The 17,788-nt window shown below is 33.4% G+C and overlaps 1 protein-coding gene across 7 annotated transcripts in view; it reads right to left on the minus strand.

The window, feature by feature from the left end:
- NCK2 (NCK adaptor protein 2) overlaps window positions 1–17,788 on the minus strand; it is a 208,366-nt gene that overhangs the window by 129,493 nt on the left and 61,085 nt on the right. For all 7 annotated transcript variants that reach the window (XM_074299688.1, XM_074299689.1, XM_074299693.1 and 4 more), the window contains exon 2: window positions 14,242–14,394. The gene's annotated coding sequence lies outside the window, so the exon portion shown is untranslated. The remainder of the gene's footprint in view (window positions 1–14,241; window positions 14,395–17,788) is intronic.

A 17,788-nucleotide genomic window follows, 5' to 3' on the forward strand; every position in this document is an offset into this window, starting at 1 on the left:
CCAGGTCCTGCACTCTATCTTGCCACTTAGCTTTAATGGAGGAAAAGTAAACTGTGTAATTTGTTAAAAGTTTTTTTTTTTTTTTGCTAGATTACAATATTCACATCATTAAAATATATAGATAAAAATGGAAACTCATCAGAGGACAGTACAAGTAAAGTACACAGATACTTGTGCTATTTTAAGTAAACAGTACTACAATATCTACTAAAAATAGATTTTAAGTCATTATACAAGCCACAGGAAGAAAGACTATAATTTTAACCTACTCAACCAAATTCCAACTATGATTATGCCATTTCTTAATTGTTTGCTTTTCTATATAAATGTTCTGGTCTGTTTAAGGGTATTTATTAAAAAAAAAAAAAAAAAAAAAAAAAAAAAAAAAAAAAAAAAAAAAAAAAAAAAACAAGGGGGGGGTATTTATTTTTAGTTTCCAAATAGGCTTAAGTTCTCTCTCCTCTACAAATAAGAAATAACATTTCAAATCTTCCAGCAAAAATTAAGATATTATGGAAGATCACAAATCACTTCTGCCTCTTCATGTTCAGCACATGAATATGCTATTTTTCATTTTTATTCAAACATTCACTCTATACCAATTACAAGTTGATATGGTGAAGATTTGGTGTGAATTTGAGTGAGGTGAGAGAATTTTCCATAAACATGAAGTCTGGCCCCTGATTTTGAGATCTAATGATAGATCCTTAAATGCAGATAATATTTAATATTTTAACTTTTTCAAACACTTTCTGCAGTACATAAATCTACTATTATATTTTTAAATGATAAAATTATTTTCTATGGTGAGAATAAAGTAACTAAAACTTAACAGAAAACAATTATAATTGGAAACTCAAGGGGAAAGTAATATAATATTATTATTGTACCATAAGAAATAATGACAGGAATGATTTCAGAGAAATCGCTTTAGATTTGTATGAACTGATGCAGAGTGAAGGTAACAGAAACAGGAAAACAACTTATACAAGAACCACATATTATAAAAAGCAAACAACTTGAATTGACCAACCAAGATTCCAGCAGACTCAGGATGAAACAGAAACCTACTTTCAGAAAGAGAGCTTATGGGCCTATAGTACAACTGTGTGTATTCACACAAATGTATATATATGGATGTATACATATACACACATAATTCATATGTAGACACATGCTGTTATATGTAAATTTTGAGGGCAGCTTGTCCAACTCTCACCTGAGGTTCTAAGAAATTATAGCATGGAAACACCCCAGTAAACCATCTTGGCAGATACATTAAACCAGGGTTAAGGATAACTGATGAGCTTCAAACTAGCTGGGCGATTGGGAGGGATGTTTCTCCCAATCATGTGAAGAATTTTTCTGGTAGATGGTCATCTACTGCATCCCTGGTCATCTTCAGTTGTCTTGGCTTTTATGCACAAATCAAGACATCCCAATGATGTCATTGGTCCTCTTCGAAAATGAAAGACAAACAACAATGTGTTTGGGTATATGTACCTATATACATAAACGTGTGTGTATATGTGTATGGATTAGATAAACAGATCTGGCTTAAATGGGAATTAATTTTGTTCAACAATAAATATTTGTAAAGGCTTTTATTACTCTGGTTTTCCCAGTGGGGGAGGAAAGTTGAGAGGAAAAATTGTTGCATTTGAACAGAAATTTAAAGGACTAAAAACAAATTGAGTACCCATTGATAGAGAAATGACTAGGTATACTGAATGGAATAGAATAGTATTTCACAGGGATTAAAAGATGCCTAATTTAAAGAGTAATGAAAAGATTATACATAAAAAAAGAAAACTGAGTAGCTGAAAAACCAAAAATCTGTTACAGAACAGATCATGACATTATTTCCCCTCCTCTAGAGGTGTGAGATACCATTAAGGCAAAAAAATGGAAACACTGTCAGATCTGGTCACATAGTACACATATCAGATGGTTTTGCTGAATTAGTTTTTTGGGGTTTTTTTGTCACAAGGGAAATTTCAGTATGGGGGTGACAAGAGAGCTTATATCCAGGAATAGCTATTATATAAAAATAAAGGCACCAATAAACAATTTTTTAAAAAATGAATTTATTAAATTAAAAGTTTTTATCTCTACTACCTATAAATCAACACATGTCTATACTAAACCAGTAGCTCTCAAACTTTTGTTCTCAGTATCTTTATGCTATTAAAAATTATTGAGGATCTGTCCAAAGAGTTTTATTCATGTGGGATTTATAGATATTTACAATATGAGAAATAAAAACGAATGTTCTTTCAATCTATCCCATATTTACAAATGCTACTTGAAAACACTCTTTACATCTATGTCTTCCTCTGCCCCTCCATCTTCCCAGATGACAGCATGAAGTAGCAAGAAAATATTAGAGTTGCTATTGGAAGACCTGCATTCAAATCTTATATTGCTCTGAAAGGATTTTTTTTTTTTAATGTACTGAAAACAAGAGGGACAGGTAGGTTGTTTGGATAGAATGTTGGACCTAAAATCAGGAAGACTCATTTTTCAAAGTTCAAATCTGACCTCAGATTTCACATATCTAGTAAGGGTGAACTTGGGCAAGTCACTTAATCCTTATTTCCTCAAATTCCTCTATAAAATGAACTGGAAAAGGAAATGGCAAAATACACCAGTATCTTTGGAAAAAAACAACAGCCACCAAATGGGGTCATGAATAGTCAGATATAACTAAAGCAATAACAAAAAACTAAAAGTTTATTCCTTCCTAGTCTTTTGCTGATCCTTTGATAACAACCTTAAAATCCACTTTTCTCTTAACTTCTACCCACTCCTGACTTTGCCCTCTGAGGAATACAAAGCAAGTCTAATACTGCCTTCACAAGAAAATCCTTCAAAACCTTAAAAACAGCTCTAACATTCCACTGCCCAAACCCCCAAGCCTTCTCTTCCAGGCTATTTATCCCTTCACTTTTGAACATCACTGTCTTACTCCTCTGAATTTTCTAGCTTATCAATGTCCTCTCTAAACTGTGGCAGAAAAATTTAACACTACTTCAGATGAAGTCTGAAAAGGGCAGAGTGCAGGGGGGACTATTGCCTTCTTGCTATGTTTATCTTCATGCAACTCAAGACATCTCAGTAGGTTTTGTGGATTCTCTATGATGATGCTGACTCCTATTGAGCTTATAATCCACAAAAGCCCCAGGACTTTTTGAAATAAACTGTTATCCAACCATGCTATCCCATCCTCAATCTTGAATCTATGAAATTGATTTTTTGAAACTAAATATAAAACTTTATATTTCTCTCTCCCGAATTCCTTTTCTTATATTCAGCCCAATGCTCTAACCTGATGCAGTCATCCAGAGAGTTCCACAAGAAAGCAAGATTCTTCAGGGGAAAAAGGAAAAAAAAAAGAAGAAGAAGTAAAAACAACACAGCTATATCTGTGTTTCATGTGATGGAAATGCTTCAGTGCCGATGGTATTGACTACTAACTAAAGCTATTCCCCGCTCCCCCTTCAGTTTCTTCCTAGGTTTGTGTGATGTGAAAATCTAAAAAGTATGCAATCTGTCTAGGCCATAGAGGGTCAGACAGAAATATCTTAAGCACCTACCTTAAGTAGAAAGAAATTATGCCAGGTTGAATTGAACCATTAGTTACTACCTGAGTCTAGCCATTCAAACAGATCCAAATCCATCTAACTGTATTATGGTCCAGTCCACATTGTAACTTCCTTTCTACAAGTATTTCTTTTCTTAATAAAATATGAAATATTCTATTAAATGCTTTGCTAAAATCTGCATGAGATATATACCCTACCCATCCCCACCCCACAAATGACTAGCATAGTAAATCTGTAAAAAAAAAAAAAAAACTGAGTCTGCCATGACTTGTGAAACCTCTCTGTGATGAAGGCTTCTTTTTAGAAATGATTTTTTAATGACTCATTCAAGAATTTTCCTCTAAAATAAGGCAATTTTACACAGTAATAGCTAGGTGGTATAGCAGATTCAGAAACTGATCAGGAGTCAGGAAGACATGAGAACTGTGTGACCATCGGAAAGTCACTTAACTGCTGCTTGTCTCAGTTTTTCTAACTGTAAAATGGAAATAGTAAGCTCCTCTAGCTTTCAGAGTTATTGTGGGGATCAAATAAGATAGGTATTTAATAAATGCTTGTTCCCCTTCTCCTACCTTCTACTTTTATAGAGCTCATACATTTTCCTTACCTTATATCAAACAAATTTTATAATTCTCCAACTTACAGTTTAAAAAAACTCACTTTATTTTATTTTAGGTAACTAGTTTCTCAAATTAATTTGCACTAGATCATTTTAGACTTGGAATAAAGTGATCTAGATGATTCAGAGGTATGTAAAACCCCTGAGATAAAAAAGGAAGGAAAAAATTTTAAGCGGGGGGGGGGAGGGGGGGGGGAAGAGGGGCAGCTAGGTGGCTCAATGAATAGAGCACCAGCCATGAAGTCAGGAGGACTTGAGTTCAAATGTGATCTCAGACACTTAACACTTCCTAGCTGTGTCACTTAACCTCAGCTGCCTCAGCCAAAAAAAAAAAAAAAAAAAAAAAAAAAAGTTTTGCTTTTTTGGACCAATTGAAGAATAATTTATAGACTAGGAAAAAGACTACGTAGTTAAACAAGGAGACTTTAAACTTAAATTTAAAGGGGAAGGAGAAAAATTCTGTAGTACCACAAACTCATTCTTATACATGTTCAAAATGCTTTGTTATTTTTGCCAATATTCTTTTTGTTTGTTTGTTTTTTTGGTTTGGTTTGGGTTTTGAAATTAGGAATATGAACTCATAAGTAAACACTTCTCTGCAATATGGCATGAAAGAATACAGGTTTAAGGAAAATAACATAAGAAATAGGTCAATATTAATACTTTATGTTCACGCACTGATTCAAAAAATATTTAATAAGTGGCTCTAAGACCTTACCTTGTAATGGGGGGAAGAAGCATATGAAGACAATGATTCAAATATGAAGTATATGAAGAATAAATAAAAGTATTTTCTGAGGAGGAGACTGGTTTAGGGAAATGAGGATAAGCTGTACACAATATAAGGTGAAATACTTGAGCTGAGTGCTGGAGGAATTAAAAAATACTACAAGGGGAGATGAGGATGGGTACCCATTTCAGATATGCAACTTGTCCTCCTGTGTGTATATTACTCTCCCTCTTCGTTTCTGCCTAATGCAGTAGCAGAAAGTACCTAGCTTCCTCCAAGACTCAATTAAAATGTGATCTACTACAAGGAGTATTTCCCAAACCATCTTTATTCAAGCACCTTCCTTCTCAATTATTTCCTAAACACTTCTCCTGTAGATAGCTTGTTTGTACATGTTTCTTTGTTGATCTCCATTAAATTCTTAGCACCTTGAAGGCAGGAACTGCCTTTTGCCTCTTTTTGTATTCCTAATGCCTGGCCATAATAGGTAATTATATAAAGAAATGAAATGAACATACGGGAAATAATAGGGAGTCCAGTTTGGCTAGAAAACAGAGGATAGGAAGTACATTAATACATACATAATAAGCCATACTGCCAAGAGCCAGAAATGCCAAAGAGAGGACTTTATATTTAAGACTAGAAGTATAAAGACATTACTAAAATTTTTTGAGACAATGTTAAATTGAGGTTAACCTTGTATTTTAGGAACAGCAAACCGTAAGCAGTATAGAGAGGATGAAAAGGAACCTGGAGGTTATTCCAATAATACAAGCAAAAATAATAATTAGGGAATGGCTCTCATGCTTTTTGGCCTCAGGACCCGATTACACTCTAAAGAGCTTCTGTTTATGTGCACTGTTTCATCATAGTAGACATTAAAGAGTCTGGTATTATTATGAGAACAGTTTTAAGCAGGTGGGTCTTCTGAAAGGGTCTTGTGGACTTCCAAGAGTCACTGGCCACACTGAGGATCAATAGCCTATAAGATAGAGCGGGGTGGAGAAGAACTGTAGGAAACATGCCAGACACATTCTGACTTTCCAGAAGGACTCTATGGATGATATGTTCTGGATAAGCATTAAGTTACAAAATCAGCACAGAGGCACCTTCTTTCTCTCACTCACCTGGCTTCTAGAACTTTCCCTCTAAGCTAAAAACCTATAGATTTAGCCAGAGTCAACTTCAGTGTGCAAATAATTTACCCCAGCACAGGATTTCACCAGATCATCTAATCCATTTCCCTTATTTTCCAGATGGGGAAACTGTGGTGCAAGAGGTTCTCTGATTTGCCCAAAGTTTTAACTTTGAGATAACTGGTAAAGCTGGGAAATCAAACTCAGATCGTCTGCCTCCAAACTGGGTATTTTTCTTATTGCTCATGTTTCCCAGCCCAAATTGGTTAAATATCTAGATCTTTTATTCTAGAGGATGCCATATATTCAAACAGGATATATAAGCGGCATAGTTCATTTACCTACCAAAGAACAAATTCTATACTGTATAATCAATTAGCATAGGGCAGTTAGCTGATGTGGTGAGGATAGAATGCTGGGCCTGGAGTCAGGAAGAATTAATTAACCACTTTGGTCTCAGTTTCCTCATCTGTCAAATGAGCTAGAGAAGGAAATGATAAATCACTGCAATGTAGTTGCCAAGAAAATCCCAAATGGGATCACAGAGTCAGATACAGCAGAAGAACTAAAGAGGACATGTTTCCAAATTCTTAACATACCATCATCTTATAATTGTCCTGTGTAAGTCCCCTGATAGCAGACATTGTATCCTCAGTGTTCAGCATTTAAGACATTTAAGAAATGTTTATTGACTTTTACATACATCAGTACATTTCATCTTCATAGCAAGCCTATGAGGTAAGAAGCAGGTACCACCACTATACCTGGATGTAATGGTGTACCTAACACTATATACTAACTTTATTAAGTACCTTAGTACAAAGTTCTTCTTAGTCAACTTCATATTAATCCTATCAATCATTTATTTTTTTTTTAACAAAGAAATGCTAGGAGAGTCAGGCTGGACTCATATCAGATATCAGAAAGGTAATCAGAAAGAAACTGAGATTGTTACTGATGAGTTTTAATAAATGCTCACTTTTTCCAACTAACAGCCAGAGTACGAAAGATTCACCAAGTCAAACCCTGAATATTTTAATTATTCAAATTATTTAATAGTTGGTATGTAAATTTAAACAACTTTGAAATATTATCTTAAACCCATTAAATTAGTAAAATTCAATACTAAGAAGGGCCTCCAGAGAAAAATTACATAGACCAGGGATTTCAAGATGTATGACATGAGGACCTGAGTTTCCTCTCTCCCTCCCAGTTTTGCAATTTAAAAAAAAAAAAAAAAAAAAAAAGGAAAAGGGGAAAAAAGATTTGGGTATGAATTTCACTATCCATACATAGGATTGAACTGAAATAATTCTCTCCAGCCCAGACTTAAGAGAAAGTCTTGATTGAACCAAGAGATGAGATAGACTAAAAAATAATCAGATACTACTAGTTATGACTAGTTACTTACTAGTATGAATTCAGGCAAATCATTTTATTTGCTTCAGTTTCCTCATTTGGAGAATGAAATCTTTGCCAATAAAATTCCAAATGGAGTCACAAAGAAATGGACATAAATGAAACAACTGAACAACAATATCAACAACAAAAATCAATCTTCTCCTTTAATTGCTTAACTACTTAGGGGCCAAGATACACCACTTCAGACAATTACAATATGATTGTAAAATCAGTTATGATCAAAAAAGATCAACTACATCTCCCACAGCACAAGAGAATTTTTTTTTTTTTTTTTTTTTTGCCAAGGAATGACATAGATAGAAGACAGATAAATTGTGTCAGCCCTTCTCACTGTCATTCAAGTCTAAGGTGACATATTGGACTTTAAAACACCTTTTTTTAAGAAGCTACTCTTCTGAATTCATTCCTCTTAGCTGACATGCAAGACTTCAGAGGAGGTGATTTTTGCATTTTATGATAAATGCATAAAACAGCTATCCTCACTCCCACTCAAGACTGCACTCATATTAATGGAGCAGAGAAAACTGCTATCTGCACCCAATAAAAGAAAAGCCTCTTGATTTTAAATGATATTGACATTAAGACTTTTAAAGCTAGATCTAGAATGCTAGTGTGTTTGTTGCTGAGTTTGTCAATCACTAATCTGAATTAATTAGGTAAGAATATGATTTAGGTAAGGAAATTATAGATTAAAACAGAATAAAGAATGAAATTTCTTTAAAATGCCATTCATCTGACCCATTAGATTTTGAGTTCTTAGAATCCTTAAAGCTCTTTTTTGTGTCACCAGCATGTACGCTGGAGTATCTGGCACAGTATGCACTTAATAATTGTTTAATGACTAACAAATGTTTATTAAATGAATTTTATTAGTACAGTACATTGCACATAGTACAAACTCAATGTTTATGAGTCAATAAATAGTTAAGTGGATCAGTGTATAGAATGCCAGTGGAATCAAGAAGACATAAGTTAATGATACCAAATAAGATTTGATAAAAAAACATATTGCAATTGTGAAAATATCATATGCAATCTTTCCCAAATGTTTTTTAAACTTAGGCTCCTAGAGTCCCAGGCCTAACCAGGTCTTTCCGTTGGGAAAAGTCAAGCTGCCAGAACTAACAAATGAAATTTATCAAGGAACCACTGTATGTACATGACAGAATATTTGATGTAAAATCATAGAATTGGATGGTCTCAATGGTCCCTTACACTTTGAACATTCTCACTCTGTAAAAGCAGATATAAAATAGTATGTTTCTTGTCTTTATATATTCGCAATTTACACACAACATAGCTTTAGATCTTATTTATCTGCTACTCTCCCTTAATCATGATTTTCTATCCCCAAATTTATCAAGGGTCTCTGTTATAATGGAGATAGAGAAAATGAAACTATTAAATTTTATAGTTACAAAACTAGCGTAGATCAGATCCACAACCTGGGATGCTGATTCAAATCAAAAGAAGCTATTTCAACTGAGGAGAGAGAGATGGAAGAGTAGAAAAATACTTCTCTCATTTCAAATGAAAAGATGAAACTTATCCTTGGAAGGAAACTATAGCCAAAATTGGAAAGATCTTTTCCCGATGAAAGAAAATGTATGAGAAAGAAATGTATAAACTCTTGACAAATGTTTTACTTTGGGCTAGAAATGAGCTAGCTTAAAGGATCTGCTTTACAAAAGACTCTTAAATAGGCATCATTTAAAACACTCTTTTAAAGTCATCTTCATGAAAGGCTTGGGAAATAAGACTGAGTTTTGGTGGAGGAGAGGGTAGTGAGGACTTAGGGAAATGCTGTAAAATTCCAAGCAAACTCAATTCTCTGAATGTGTCAGGTGTCATCTACAGCTTTTAAAAAAACAGGCTAGTTGATCCATGAAACAACTACACTCAGAGAAGGAACACTGGGAATTGAATGTAAACTGTTTGCATTACTGTCTTTCTATCCAGGTTACTTATACCTTCGGAATCCAATTCTTACCGTGCAACAAGAAAATTGGATTTACACACACATATGTATGGGATTTACATATATGTAAATCCATATGTATGGATTTATACACACATTTAATATGTATGGGATTGCCTGTCATCTAGGGGAGGGAGTAGAGGGAGGGAGGGGAAAATTTGGAAAAATGAATACAAGGGATAATGTTGTAAAAAAAAAAAAAAAAAAAATTACTCATGCATATATACTGTCAAAAAAATTATAATTATAAAATTAATTAAAAAAAAAAAAAAACAGGCTAATAGGTTACCACAATGTCCACCATGATGCTTGTTAAAACTCATTCCAGGGAATAAAATTAACAAGGACTTTTTGTAAAATATTATGTTTTGGGTTTTTTAGGAGGCTTTTAGGTGTGGCATATAATATTAATATCTCTATTGCTCTTCTAATAGCGTCAAAGTTTTAAATTTCTCTTTACTCTAGCCCTAATTATTTTGTTTAATTTCAAATCTTTCTTTATTTGATCTAAAAAGTTTAGAGTAACAAATAGATTCCCAACAAACATAAAGATAAGACAATTATTTCAATTAAAGTATCCTAACCATTTTTAAGTTGCTCAAAATGAGGATCAAAATTGACAGATCAGTAAAAAATAAACACAACAACAAAAAAAAAGATTTTCATTTTTTTATCTGAAGTAGAAAAGGTAAGAGATAAGCAATATATATGTAGCATGCTACTTGAAAACATGAAAATTTGAAGATATCAAATTCATCATTCTGCCCCCCAAATCCACTCAATTTCTTATATGTTAATGACAATTAGCCCGACTTAGAATCCCAACATTATCTTATATTTCTTCCTCTCTAAGTCCATTCACCAAATGCCTATGCATTCTACCTCTAAAACATTTTTCTAACCATCCTTTTTTCTCCATTTCTTTGCTTCTATCGTATTATCTCTTAGAATACCGCCATAATGCCCTAATAATTCTTCCTCTCTTTTTCAAGTCAAAGGCGTTGTGTTAAAGTCTTAGTTTTGCTATTTATTACCTGTGTGACCTTAATAACTTCTGGGTCTTAGTTTCCTCAAATATAAAAAGAAAAGACTAAACCATATCATCTCTATGATTATTCATTCGAGACACACATTTTATGACTGTATTTTCCTTCCAGTCTTTACTTATAAATTACCACTAAACTCTTTCACACACTAAGTTCCAGATAAAATAAATTACTACCTATTCCATATATGTGTATATGTGTATGAGCCCTGTTTTGCTACTTTGCCGTTATTACTCAGTTTTCCTACAGAGTCCAATTCTACCTGTTTAAATTATAGATCTAATTCAAAGACCTGTTAAAATATCATTCACTCCATCATTGTGTTGACCCATCCAAATCTGGAACAACTTGTAACTCCCCAGATTACCATTCCACCCCTACCCCTTCTTATTGAGTTCCTTCCCAAAACTCCATCTGAGGAAGCAGCCACATTAGTCATGCTTTCTTCAAACCCAAACCAATCTATGATTAGTTGAACTATTTCTCTAACTTGTTCCCTCCCAGCCCCTATTTTTCACTTCCATTTATGTGCCACTTCCCCCACTAGAACATAAGTTTCTTGAAGAGAGGCTATCTTTCTCTTTACTTGTATTTGTATTCTCAGTATGTATTTCCAACATTGTCTGGCACATAGTAGGAGCTTAATAAGTGTTTTGTCTATCTACCTACATAACTAGATATGGTAAGTATGTCACTTGTTTTGCTTGACTACACTTCTTTGTTATAAGAGAGTTCTATAGGAGAGGACAGCAAAAAGGAGTAATTTACTCATGGGGTAATAAAAAATTATTTTTAAACAGTATCGATAAAACAAATTTTGAAAGTGGAAAGATGGTAATAAAGTAAAATACAATGCTATTTCTTCCATAAAGTCTTCTCTGGTACTCCTACATGAAATAATCCCTATAAACTTTCCCATAATGTTAACCAATTTTCCCAGTATTATAGTTTCTTGGATATATCTTTTATGTCTTGTGATATTCAAATAGGCTTCTGGAATAGAAGTGATCTGGGGAATTTAGGTTCCTCTAGGTTTGGAGAAGTTTGGGTATTTAATTTGTTCTATACCCATAGTCCACCATTACTAAGATTACACTCAATTGCTTAGCTCTATTTTTACAGGGTTTTGATTTATATCTATAATTTAAACAGTTAGAATTGGCTTCCATAGGAAAACTACGAATAATAATGTAGGAGCAGGAAATATCCATTTTTGCAAGGATATGAGCAGGGATTCTTTCTCTTCTTACTTCTTGGATCTCAAACACCTAGCATAGTAGCTGGTACACAGTAGGTATTTAAGAATGGTTGTTCATTAAGATCTTATCACAAATTCATAGTGGAGCTCTTTGAGAACACAAATTCATGCTTTTTCCAAGGAGGGCCTCTATATGTTATTATTTCTTTATGAATATATTTTTAGAAGTATATCAATAAAAGCTATCATTCTAGTAAAATACTGGAAATATTTTTAAAATGAAATCCTAAGTTAAAAAAAAAAAAAAAAACTATCTATAAGCAATGCATATTAGGAAGTCCCAATGAGGAGCCACTCTATCAAATCTCTTTTGTCCTCAGCACTATGAGACAAGTACTTCTCTGAGTTATCTGTCACTGGAGAAAAGAATCATCTGTAACATATTGGATCATTGATTTCTCAGAGCAGCAAGCATCTTAAACATCATTTTTTAAAAAAACAAGTAAGAAAAGTGCTAAGGACTTTGTCAAAAAAAAACTGTTCCATGGAGGAGCAAAGGTTCACTTACTAGAATAACATCTTCAGTTCAATGAGAGGAAAGGAGTCAGTGAACACTATGATGGCTTCATTAAGAAGGTAAACTCAGTTGACACATCAAATGAATGAATACAGATAAAAGCAAAAGGAAGCTTGGAAAGAACGGTTTTGCCAGGAAATAAGGAGAGGCTTCCTCAAATCTAGAAAAAATTGTTGACTTAATTTCAAAGGGGAAACTGAGAAAAAAATAAACTGAAAGAGAAATAAATTTTCTTTTCTTTTTTTTTTTCAGATTTCAATTCAATGAATTTTTATTAAACACTTGCAGTATCAATCAATATTTTGAATAAGCATTTATTAACTACTTGTAGCAATATTTTGTGGGATACTATGATGGGTGTGCTTCTCCCAACCCAAAGTTCTTCCTGGGAAACCTCAGAATATAGTTCCAGTAAAATTCATGCCTGTAATAGGAAACTGGGCAATGAGGTAGCTGTCTAGTTAGGCATCTTCCAGGAGTATGTGAGGAAGGCCCTGGGAGTCTATGACTATCTATGGTTCACTTACAACATGATAAGGAAAGGTTTTTGGACTGGCTTCAAGCAGGAATGCAAGGCCCCAAAGACTTGATTTTACTTTCTTTCCTGCCTGGCTGTATCTACTGAGTGAAAAAGTTAAGATTGTTATAGGCCTTCAGGCAGGAAAGGAGTCTCAGGACATTTTCAATTAAGGCTAAGAAGAATGATAACCCTAAAAAAGATAAACACAATACAGGCCATAAACAAATGTGCCCCATCTGTTTAAAAAAAAAAAAAAAAAAAAAAAAAAAAAAAAAAAAGCCCTATATTACAATGTTTCCTGAGAGACTAGTATCCTAGGAGCCCAAAAAGAAACATTCCCTTATATCTTTCCATTATATTCCATTGAGATGGAATGGCCACCAAATACATGAAAAATATAAAAAGGCTGGGAAAGATAGAATATATTATTTAATAGGCATAATGTGGATTTATAGATGTAGTAATTAATGTATTTCTTGTCTTCTCAATTAGGTACGGAAGAGGAGAATGAAAAGAATATGGAACTGAAAATAAAAATAAGAAACATTGCATAAGGAACCAAATCTGAAAATCCCAAAGAATTACCATGTTTTTGAATAAAAGTGACCCTAACAACCTTGTCAACTTTTATCCATTATTCATTTCTTTTGCAAATCTATAAATTATATAAGCAAATTGTATTACCACAACAGAGGAAGCCACCAGTTTTGAGTCAGTTTCTTTTCTTTTCTTTCTTTGCTTTTTTGGTGAAGTAATCAAGATTTAATGAGTTACCCATTAAGTGTCAAGTGACTAAGGCTGAATTTGAACTAAGTACCTCTTGACTTTATCCTTTGCCGCTATCCACTGTGTCACCTAGCTGTGTACTTTGTTACCAGATTTTCAACCATCAATCAAGTATGTGCAAGTTGGCAATTTTTTTAAACTAAATATTTGTTGCTATTTTTTAGGGTTTTTACATCATCAAAATTTCCCTCATCATTCCTTCAGTTTTTTGCTCTCCGAGAACCATCTCATACAACAAGACAAAATAAATAAATAAACATGAAAATTGATCAATAAATCAAAAAAGTCAGAAAACATCTGCCTCTGCAAAGAGATTAGATGTCTTCTTTGGAGCCATAGCATGCCTGGCAATTTTAAGAAAAAATGTAAAGAATATCAAATCCCCACATGCTGTACATTCATGAATTACAAAAGGCTTATGACTCATTGCAAACAACTGCAATACTGAATACCTTGCATAACAGTGAAGAAAATCCAGCATAGCATATGTTTATGACAAAGAGATAAACACATAAGTAAGAATTGAAATTAGGTCATTTGCATAACTTTACTGAACCAATATAAAAAAACAAAAACAAAATCTCAAAATTATTCAAGGCTACCAAAGAGATACAGGTTTAATACCTTGACAGGAAAAGCAGAATTTTGAACACCCCAACTACTGCTTTTCAAAAATGATGGTATCTTGGGTGTTGCTTGAAGATATATCTGCAGAGTTGCAAGAAAAACTTTTTCAGGAACAGGAGAGTACATAAGTTGATCAGCTTCAAGACGGACCTTAATTTAAAAAAAAAAAAAAAAAAAAAGTGGGTGAGAAATTAACAATGACCCCAAGCATGGTATATATATGTAAGATGACATAAATATTGAAATAGCAGTGGAATATGGAATATATATCTCTTGGACACCCAATTTCAGCAATACAGTACTATGAATTGAAAGAAAGATCAATGGGAGGACAAAAAAGCCACCAGAATCAACTTGAAAGTCATTTGTATCTCTCTCTATGCCTTTTGATCCTATCTGAACAACAAACTGGATAGAAATGCTGTGCCTAAAAATCATGAAGAAGTGACATTTATTAGCTATGTGACTCTACACAAGGGAGTACCAGGTGCATCTGATGGCTATTAATATCAGGGCAATAATATTTAATTCCAAAGCTCTATACACTAGAATATGCACAAAAAAAGGGGAACATCAAATTCTGCAATTTAATACAATGAACAAAATGCAAAGTACCTGCTACACAGAGCGCTATTGTTCCAGGAAGTGAGAAACAATCCAATATTTGGGACACATATAATTCCTCCCATCTAAAAGAACATATAACAAATGCAGAAATGAAGTAATCAAAGTTGAAGTAAGAAGGATCCTTAACAATCGAGAGGAATAAAAGAAGGGCACAAGAATAGGTTTAATGTAAAAGCCCTAACCTTAAGAGTCGGGAGAACATCAATTCAAACCTCATTTCTAGCATTAGTTGCTAGCTATGTTATGAATCAACTGATTGATTAATTGAGATTAACTCTCTTAATCTGAGTCTCAGTTTCCTAATCTATAAAATGTAAATAGTTAACACCTGCAGTGTCTCCAAAAACTTGCCATCACTTTCCATTTACTTTTTTTATCCATTATTTTATTCAGAACTTAACAAATATCAACTAAAATTCACACTCTATATGTGAAAAAATACAGAGAAAACAGAAATGTACGTAAAATGATCATTTTATTAATATACCTAGTTTCTTTATATGCTATCTTCCTCTTTAAAATGTGAACTCCTTAAGAGGAGGGCTGTTTTTGCCTTCCTCTATGTCCTTAGAACTAAGTGCAGTTCCTGGCACATAATAGGTATTTAATAAATATTTGTAACACTCAAATGAGATAGTAGTGTAAGAAAAGTATTCTGGAAACTTTGAAGCTTTATATAAATATGTTATTATTGCTGTTCTTGTTATTTATAGAATGGATAGTGTTTGTGTTTGAGGTATGTTTTTAATTATGTGTCTGTAGAATTTCAAAAGTGGATGAAGGGGAAGAGCAAGGCATTATTTCTAGGCTTGAGGAACAAATATGAGTAAATGCACAAAGGAAATGTGATAAATGTCCAGTAGTCTGGTCTGACTAGAGAAAAAAATATGTGGAAGGGAGTGGTATAATCACAAAAACTTAGATCTGGAATTAGCAGGTGCTTTAGAAGCCACTTAGTCCTAGTCTTACACACTCATAAAGAGATGAAGCTGGAAAGACAGGATGGCTTCAGTTTATATAAGGTTTGGAATCTCTGGCTAAGGACTTTGGCCCTCATTCAGTAAGCAACAGGAAACCCAAAAAAGAGTTGTGAGGAGATGGAGTGGGTAAGAATCTTAGTGCAATGTGATGGAGAAGAGGGAATAAAGAAAAACTATAACATTCAAATAATTTAAGCAGGGTCAGATAAAAGAAATATTATAATTCAGAATCAATAAGACTTGGCAACTAACTGGATACAAGAAGATTTCAAGGTTTTAAACATGAGAAACTTGAGTGAATAATGGCACCATTAAAAGAGATTGAGACAAGGCAGCTCGTTTGGGAAGGAAGAATCTGGGATGATATGATCAAATTAATTGTGAACTCATTTAGTTTGAGGAATTTGTAACACATCCTGGCTCTGAATCGTGTGTGTGTGTGTGTGTGTGTGTGTGTTTCTGTGTGTGTGTGTTTCTGTGTGTGTTTTAGATCTCTTGGTCAAGTAAAGCCTTCACAAAGTGCTTTTAAATGCATAAAATAAAATACATAAGATTACAAAGGAAATCAATTATATTTTAATAGTTGTAACCATGATTATGTAGGGAATGCGAAAGGAAATCATAGATCTGAACAGGAAATTCTAGATCTAAAACTTGAAGTATCCTTAAAGATTATAAAGCCTATCCTTTAATTTATAGTGAAGGTACTATAGCCCAGGACAGCTGGTCAAAGTTATACAATTAGTAATCTCAGAGGCTGTCATGGGTGGGATTTGAATACAAGGCTTCTGACTTCTAGAACCAATGTACCTTCCACTGTACCATGCAGTCTTCAGATATTTAAATGTATCTTATTCTTAAATAAGAATTTTTATTCTTAAAATAATCCTTTAAGTATGTAATACCTTTCATCTAGCCTAAAATGTGTCTCCTTTATAGCTACAATATAATATCAAAGCAAGTTAAATGTGTAAGTTTTTCCCATCTAGGAAAGAATCTTTTTAAAATTTTAGGTTGTAGACTAACAATGAGGTGACCACAAAATGTAAATTCTAAAATAACTCACTGAATACAAAATGTACTAATACCAAACACTTCATATTAGATACTTTAAATATCTCAAATGATGGGCATTAAAAAATATATACAATCTGCTTAAGCTATTCCTACAAATAATAAAGATTTTAGGATTCAGATTAACTTGGAAAAACAAGGAGTATATAGATTGTTTTTCTCCCAAAGTCGTCAAAGATCTTTCAATAATCACAACATTACACTCAGGTAGCTAGACGGGGAAACAAATTGAAAGCCCATTTAAAAAGGACTCAGAAAACAGACAAATGACAAGGTTACATCAAGTTTATAAGAAACAATCAACCCAAATTTGCAGGATCAGTCTTTTTTTTCCCCTAACTCTTTTTGACTGCAATTCTTCTCTGTGGTTATAAACTGAGCATGCCAGGAAAGAAATGACATTAAAGATATTTTGCTTAAGTTCCTAGTATGTCTTTATACCGTATTATATTCTCCATTTCAGACTCTTCCATTGGGCAAAAGAACTATGATCAGAAATTACTGGTCCCAATGACTACTCTAAATGAGGAATTGACATCCCTCAAATCACTACTGACTTGTTCTAGCATCATGTTTACTAAAGTATCTAATAAAACATTCTATTCATTTGAGAAAGCAAGAAAGGAAAAGTTTTGTTTCTGTTTTTCCTCTCTTTAATTCAGTAACTGTAATATATGATGATAACAGGACTAGACTAAAATCAGTTAAGATATGAATTTAGGGGTTTTGATGGGGTTTTTTTTCCTGGGTGGGGTTACAGATTTCCTTTGAACAAGCCACTCTCTTGACCAGTAATAGCATATATTACAGGAAAATAAAAGGGCTAAGTTTAACTGTGTACATTTAGCCTAGAGCTTCCCCCT

The sequence above is a fragment of the Sminthopsis crassicaudata genome, chromosome 3 (genome assembly GCF_048593235.1).
Source record: "Sminthopsis crassicaudata isolate SCR6 chromosome 3, ASM4859323v1, whole genome shotgun sequence".
Lineage (NCBI taxonomy): Eukaryota > Metazoa > Chordata > Mammalia > Dasyuromorphia > Dasyuridae > Sminthopsis > Sminthopsis crassicaudata.